Source organism: Pomacea canaliculata, linkage group LG5, assembly GCF_003073045.1.
Source record: "Pomacea canaliculata isolate SZHN2017 linkage group LG5, ASM307304v1, whole genome shotgun sequence".
Lineage (NCBI taxonomy): Eukaryota > Metazoa > Mollusca > Gastropoda > Architaenioglossa > Ampullariidae > Pomacea > Pomacea canaliculata.
This window is the reverse complement of record NC_037594.1, coordinates 1,085,516-1,093,134: the sequence shown is the minus strand read 5'-3', so window position 1 is coordinate 1,093,134 and position 7,619 is coordinate 1,085,516. Positions and strand designations below refer to the sequence as shown.

Genomic DNA, 7,619 nt, shown 5'->3' with positions numbered 1-7,619 from the left:
TGTGGCAGATACCTGTCCCACCACCCGTTAAACACCCACAACCACCCGCTGCTCACCCGACGAGTGGTACTGGCGGGTGCCTTCACGGGGTGGCCGGTATGCTCCGAGTAGGGCGGGTGGCAGTTGTGGCGATGATAATGAGGATGAATGCACACATTTTAACAGTGAAGAGAAGCAGTTTGCTGAGTCATTCAAAGCAAGTTTGTCTTTTGTTATAGTCTTAGATGAAAGTAATATTACATTGTCAATTCCTATTGCAAGTGCTCAGTAGAGATTGATTTATCTATTGACATTTTGAGAAAGCAGCATTACAAATTACAAATATTAGAAAGCAGAAGGATGGTCCCTCCCCCTCCCACAAGGATCCGGGTATGAGCAGTAAAAGAACATAGGGCTGCCACTGAAAGCCCAAGTCACACCGTCGTCATGGTTACTTCAGCCAGCACATCATCAAATAGAGTATGTATATGATATATGGAGTATGAGTACATGGCAAGAGAACAAAGAACAGCAACACAAAGAAATAAATATTAGAACCGAGAGGAAGCAAATAAGTGACGGTGACGCCATGAAACCAAGATTCTTTTAACTATTAAACTAAAAACAGTCCTGTCGATTATTAATAGTCAAAAAACCAAAACTTTTCTCAGTAGCTAAAGGAGAAATTATGAATTGTACCCATTTAAACTATTTCGTGAAGAAAACTAAAACAAAACAAAAAAATGTTTTCGAGAGATGTCAGAGATTACATCTTTCAAAGCTCTAGGAAAAGTTGTTGCAAGTCTTAAATAAACTATATCGATATATACATATATTTAAAAAGTGTGAGAAATGCTTATGTCCTGCTCGACAGGTGTGAGTACCCGCTTTTGACTTGTGCAATCATTCTGGTGGCGAGGGTGTGAGAGAGCTCGTGCAAGCATCCTTCACATGCTGAGTAAACAAACTGGGGATCTTGACGAAACAGAGATGTGTTTTGCTCGGCTTTTCTTCTTTATACAGTAATGGCTTTCAGAAGCTCACTAGACTTGCTGAATGAGTAAATACGACATGAAGGGTGCGTCCTAGGGTCACAGGAGTAGCAAATACAGTCGCCATCTCTCCCGCTGGTCCTTCACGGGGCTGGAACAGTTCAACAAACAGCTACGACATCCACACAAACAAATAAGCCCCACCCCTTATCTTCCCCACCAGCTCTTGGAGTGTGCTTGTAGTGGTGTTAGTCAGGCCAGCAGAGTTTAAGATAGAGTTGAAACATAGACTATTCAATTATAGGTTGCAAGATTGCCAGACACTTAGAAACGCAAGCATCTACTCACGCACGCACGAATATGTGAACACAAGCACGTGTACACGTACAAACATACCAAGAAGACACAAATACCAATAGCAAAACATTAACTGCCTAATCCACCCGTTTCTGGCAAGCACCACTAAACTAAGAGATAAGCGGGACATATTCCCTGTTGTTCCTCCTTCCCGCAAAAAAAAAACAAAAAAAAAAATCCTTTTGTCTTGCGATGCTGAAAATGGATGACTGTCACCTTCATCACGGCGTCTTGTGTGATTGTGAAATGAAGAGAAAATGACGAGAAGAGAGAGGACTGACGTGTAATATGAGTCCCAAGATGGCTGACAGTAAGCTGATGAGCGTCAGACGTTGCTGAAATCTGACGCTGCATCCGGTGAGACAACCCATGCCGCGCGGTCTGCCAGAGCCTGCAGTCAAGGCCGTGCTGTGACCTGTGACATTTGCTGTCACGTGACTGACGTGCCACCCGAGGTTCTGGCGGGCCTGCAGCCAAAGCCGATAGTGGATCGTGGCCTTTGTGCACTGGCGCTCTCGCCCAAGGTCGGCTCGCGAGTAGATAATCATAGGTAATCATAGGTGGCTGTGTTTTGCACGCACCATCGGGGCTGGAACCGCTGAGACTGGGAGTGAGTGAGCCCGCCACGGGACGTTTGTTCGTGTTGGAGAGTCTGGTCTTGCTCTGCTCGCGATGTGTTTTTTTCTTTTAAAATATTATAAAGATCTGATGATCTACGTACATATGCACTAACACAAGCTAGTGTGTAGAGAAAGTATAGGGTGTGACAGCACGCGCGCGCGAACACAGACCTACACGTGCGGGAACTGTAAGTGCATAGGCGAAATTTCATCATAAAGATACTGTAAACGCGCGCGCGCACACACACACCTACATACGCGCACACACATCTATATATATACACACACATCAATATACACACATGTATATACACGCACGCAGCACGTGCTATCGCCGTCACGCTTGATGGACAAGCCTCTGCTTCAATGTCTGCTTATGAACTGCACGGCCTGTCGACCTCGGCAGCAAAGATAACAAACATAACCAGTTGTGTGTTTGACAGCTATTGTTTGGGTGACAAGTGACGAGTGAATGTGGGTATGTAAGATATAAATAATCTAAAATATATTCGCAAACTACTAATTTGTTCATGCATCCAACTTGTTTTTCTGCTGGCCCCCAGGGCATCGTTACCAAAACACACCGACAGAACACTTATCACTAACCGACCGACGCGACAACATAGATCCGCTAAGCAATCCACCCGCAGGTAGGAGAGCCGTGCTCCACCCACCTCCCGTTCACCTGTAGGTCGACACCTCGCTCCTCGCAGCAGGTCGGTCGCGTGCCCGCTACCTCCACTCCCCCACCCACCATCCCCACTGTCGTGTGCCAGGCGCGCGTGCCCGGAGACCCCCGACAGCTTGTTAGAGGGTAAAAGGGCGAACCTCTTCTCCGGCGCCGCGTGCAGCCACCCGAGACCAGCACCCAGCAACAATACCCTGCTTGTCAACATTCACCCACCCCAGTGGCAGAATGGGGTGAGGGTGGTGGGTGAAGGGTGCATAATGCGGAGACCGAATGCAAGCTCATCGGGGAAAGTGTACCCCATATTGAACCCCTACCCCTCATTGCTGGCATCCACCCGCTTTAGACTACGAAAGGCCAAGGAGTTTCAAGGTTGCAAGTTTAAAAGGATCTGTGCAAAATGCGTGGACCGGGTGCTGTCTCCACATTTACATGCGCACGTGCATGTGTGAGGACAGACTGAGAACCTGTTCCGTTCACCACTTCTTTGTGTGGTTGATGTCAGAGTGGGGGAAGGATGAGAAAATAAAGATCCATTCCTTTCACATAAACTTATAGAGTGTCCGTGAATGCGCATGTGTGTGTGTGTGGAGAAAGGCATGAATGAGACTACGCATATCTCACTTTTTCCACCCGAGTTTGTAGGAATACTTTCATCTACTGATAGGTCGTCGAAAATGGCTGACGTACTTTACTCCGGGGTATGTTTCTTTAATGTTCACAAGCTGCTGATGGCTTCAAATAAAACTCTACTACACAGAGCGAAGTGTGACCTACCTCTACTACGCAAAACAAAATTCGAGTCATTAGGTCAGAGGGCACGAGAGTGTGAGGAGAGGGGGCGGAGGCAGAAATTGGTGTTTTACGCCGAGCCAGCAGCAGATATATCACGGGAGGAAGGGGAATCGTGGGGCGCCATCAATATTACTACCTCTTGTCTAACGGCTGCACCCTTCCCAGACTACGCTTGGTCTGACGGCTCGTTGAATGTATACAAACATCTACACCTTCAAAGCAAGTGTCAACATTAAACGCACGCGAATCTCTTAAAAAAAATTACTCAAAAATTAAAGACAAAACATAACAAGTTATAAATGTGAAAACTATGAAAAAAAGTCAATATTCTAGTCGATTTATTCACATTTCCAGATTAACTACTAAAACGAGGCTTGCTTGTACAAAGCTTCCGGTTTAGTCACGTTCATTGTTCAGGCTCGCCGAGACTAACAGCGGAGAACTTGGCAAGAGACTAAGCGTTGGTCTTGGCAGACAGACAGCAGTCCACCTGTACACGTCTGTGGTGTGAGTGAGTGTGTTGTAGTAGTAGTAATAATAATAATTCAGTTTTTTAGAGCCCACATGGCCCACATCAACATCACACACTCCTGGGTACATGCATGTCAACTGTGGGTGGCTGTACAAGATCATTAACATTTCAATTATGTTTGAGGTTTCAACTTAATAGTGAACAATATAATGACATTTAATACTGAGCGATGATATGTACAATGTCATGGTGTTCTCATTTGCAGGCATTCTGTTATGTAGATGGAATTGAGTAGCTACTTTTCCCTCAAGTTTCTCACACAAAAGGTGAACTTTGGATGGGAAGGGGGATTTATGATAAATATTGGAATATATCTATTAGGCAGGACTGTATTAAGGAAGGCATATTAACAAAAAATGGTCCAGGTCGTCTTCACGTTGAGGGTGGTCCGGTGGTGTAACGAGGAACGTATAGAACAGCGTCTTGTTTTCATTTGACAGCAATGGCGGCTGACCGACGTATTTCACACGACTACCTTGTATTAAAAAATTGTTTGTTTACAAACACCGAGCAACGAATGTGTGATTACACTGAATAGTAACTGCTGTACTCGGTGGTCGAATCGACTGAGGCCAGTGGTTGAAGTCGAATTGCTTTAGTTGCATCGATAAATAGTCAAATCGACCTGGGATCAGAACGGGAGACGGGGGATCACCCACGCACGTCACCGCATTATCTCCCCTTGAGTCTAAACTTCTCCCCCCCCCTTTCCTCCCAACACCCACGCGCCTTTGTGTGGAGAGGCGCAATGACCTGTCACACTAACAAGTTAGAGAAGGAACACCAAGAGTACAACACGTGCAATGGTTGCAGTGTTTTGCTGTTTGTCTGAACTGAGGTCGCGCGGGTCCTGTAGGTAGCTCCAAGATCGACAGGACAGGACAGGACAGGACCATCTCTGGGCAAAGTTCGCCGCTGCACCTGCAATTCTGTAAAGCCATTCGTAGGGAAGGGGTTGGGGGAAGAGAACGAAAACGAGAAAGGCAATATTTATTTTTTTTCACTAGATTATTTTAACTTACTCCCACTCCAAAAACAAATCGCTCATTGATTTGTCCACACAGGTGCAGAAAGCAAGCAGAAGGGAAGAGAGTTTAGATATGATGATAAGTTGATAACACACATCGGCACGAGCGGCGTGTGGCTGCCTGGTCATGCATGACTGCACGCGCGTGTACAGAGTGACTCTGCGTGTCACGTGTTACCTGTCACCGGGAGGTGAAGTAACGAGCTTATTTGTTTTGATGGTCCTCCAGTCAACTCTCCACAGGCATGACCTCAGATACCTGTAGGCTTGTGCGTGTGTGCGCGTGTGTGCGTGTGTTAGGAAAGTAAACTGCTGCTGTGTAGGTGGGGAGGACAGTGTTGTCGTGACAAAGGACTTTCTTTACCGGAAAGTACATCTGTCAGACCATCGTCGTGCATCTCAGTGTCGTGCAGTTGAAGCACTGTCGGACATCTGTGCACACTTCCATCTACCACAACATGCACTTACACAACATTTTGTCTTCACCACAGCCTTCATTCTTAGCTTCTAACAGTCGACCCCAAACTTCTTCGCCAGGACCGGCAGGTCACGAGATCAAACAAATCAAGTTACACGGTAATTGTATGCAAAATTACCTCGGCTGAGTTTTACGACCGGTGAATCATACGTGCCCACCCGAACAGGTTAAATTTCATTCTGAGAATATGACAGCTCAGGCGCAGCACTTCCGAGTGCACATTGTTTATCTGCCCATGCTTGAGGTCCTCTGCAGCTCCAGGAGAGTGTGGCGCCTGGTGCGCCGGGTGCCGGGTGCCGGGTGCCGGGCGGGAGGAATGTCTGGCAGTTTGTTGTTGTGGCGTTGGTCGTTAAAGGAGATGACAAAGCACTCCAGGTAGTTAAGCGGGTGTTTATGCCGGTAGATGGCGCTGCTGGTGTATGCACTAACAGGTGTGACTTTCAGCTGGTACTTGGGCAAAAATTCGCCACTTTGTGAAAGCCATAAAAGGAATTGTTCATCCTGGTTTATGACAGAGAGGGTCGTAAACAAGGGTACATTAGGCCAGACAAACTTTCCACAACAAATTGTCAGCAGTACTCAGGATCTCGTCTGTTTTGCAACTTGATACACCTGTTGATAAATACGTTGATTTACCCGAATGAAACTGTTATCTTCGTTTGGATCAATGTCTCTCTCACACACACACACCCTCTCCCTCTTCTCTCTCTCTCTGTAACACGAACGCACACTCGGTCGCGCGAGGAGTATGGACGCGAGTACTGAGCATGCTTTGTGTGTGTGTGTGTGTGCGTGTGTGTGTGCGTGCGTGTGTGTGTGTGTGCGCGCGCGCTTGTGTGTGCATATATATAAACTTCCATTTTATAAGGTCGTCTCCGACAGTCCCAGGCTAGTGTTTCTGACTGATCTCCTCTTCTGTAGGGAGGATTAGCAAGCGCTGGCCTCTAGTTACACAAAGCTTTTGGTACAGACGATATCGCAGACAACAATACTTACTTTTTATCTACTCCACTCCACAGACGCATTCATTTCACAGATACCGCTTGGCTGACTTGTCACTTCGTTTCATCTTGTCTTCAACTTTGTGTTTGGATGTTTATTAGTGAGGGAATCAGACTGTGCTTGCCAATAATCATAGACGAGAAAAGAGGAATAAGAGTTGTGGAGAGACAGAAGAATATCTGTCATAGTTTACACACTGCAGTAGCAGGCTTTTAAATTCGGTTTTTATTGCTTATTCAAGCGTGAAACATAACATTTCAAATGTGAATACACATGTTTATCATGTGCCTACATGTTTATCACGAGGATACATACAAGTTGATCTTGGTCCTAAACATGTGCTTATTATGCTCCTACACATGTTTATCTTGCTTCTACACGCGTTTATTATGCACCTGTAGTGTATTAATCATGCAACATAGGTTTATTATACTCCAATGCATGTTTATCACGTTCACATCATGCAGTGTATACATGTTTGTCATGCAGCTGCACACACGCGCTTTCACACGTTGATACGAGCCTCCCCATGTTTATCATGTACCCACACATCCGCCTTCTCTGTGTGCATGCACACGTTTATCATCACGTGAATCACGTGAATCACATCTATCAGCGAATGATCGCCTAACATGCGGATGTGTCCATGTGTCCACACGCAAGCTATGACGGGCTTTCACGCACCAATCTCGTGTTCCTGTCGTCAAAGATCAAAGGACCTAACACCGACCTCTACAGTCAAGCGTGAAGAGCGGCCACGCTTCGCTGCTCACCGGCACGTGACTGGCAGACGCCGGCTCTGACGACAGCAGCAGCATGTTAGAAATGGAGGCCGACACGGTACAATCTCTCTAATATCCCACTACTTCCACAGTTGTTATACATCCGTAATGTCACTTGTTCCGGCCCCCCCTATGTACCCCCTTCTCACCCCACTGCTCTCCCTATCACTGTTGTTTGTTAATATTTGTTGGTCTCTTCTACTCCTTCAGTCGCGTTCTTTGTCTCTTTTAGTCTGTCTTATCCCTCTCTCCTTATCACTATCCATTTTTTTTCATCTTTCCTTGGTTGTATCTCTTCTCCTCTCTCTCTCCCTGTGTGGGTGCGTGGATGTGGTTTTTGTTCTCCGCTTCTCCTCAAACTTTCTGT

At 46.3% G+C, this 7,619-nt stretch overlaps 1 long non-coding RNA gene across 1 annotated transcript in view; it reads left to right on the top strand.

Annotated features, from left to right (window-relative positions):
- LOC112563514 overlaps positions 1 to 7,258 on the top strand; it is a 44,262-nt gene extending 37,004 nt beyond the window's left edge. Inside the window, exon 3 of the long non-coding RNA XR_003099071.1 lies at positions 7,180 to 7,258. This is a non-coding gene — a long non-coding RNA (uncharacterized LOC112563514). The remainder of the gene's footprint in view (positions 1 to 7,179) is intronic.
- The last annotated feature ends 361 nt before the right edge of the window (positions 7,259 to 7,619 follow it).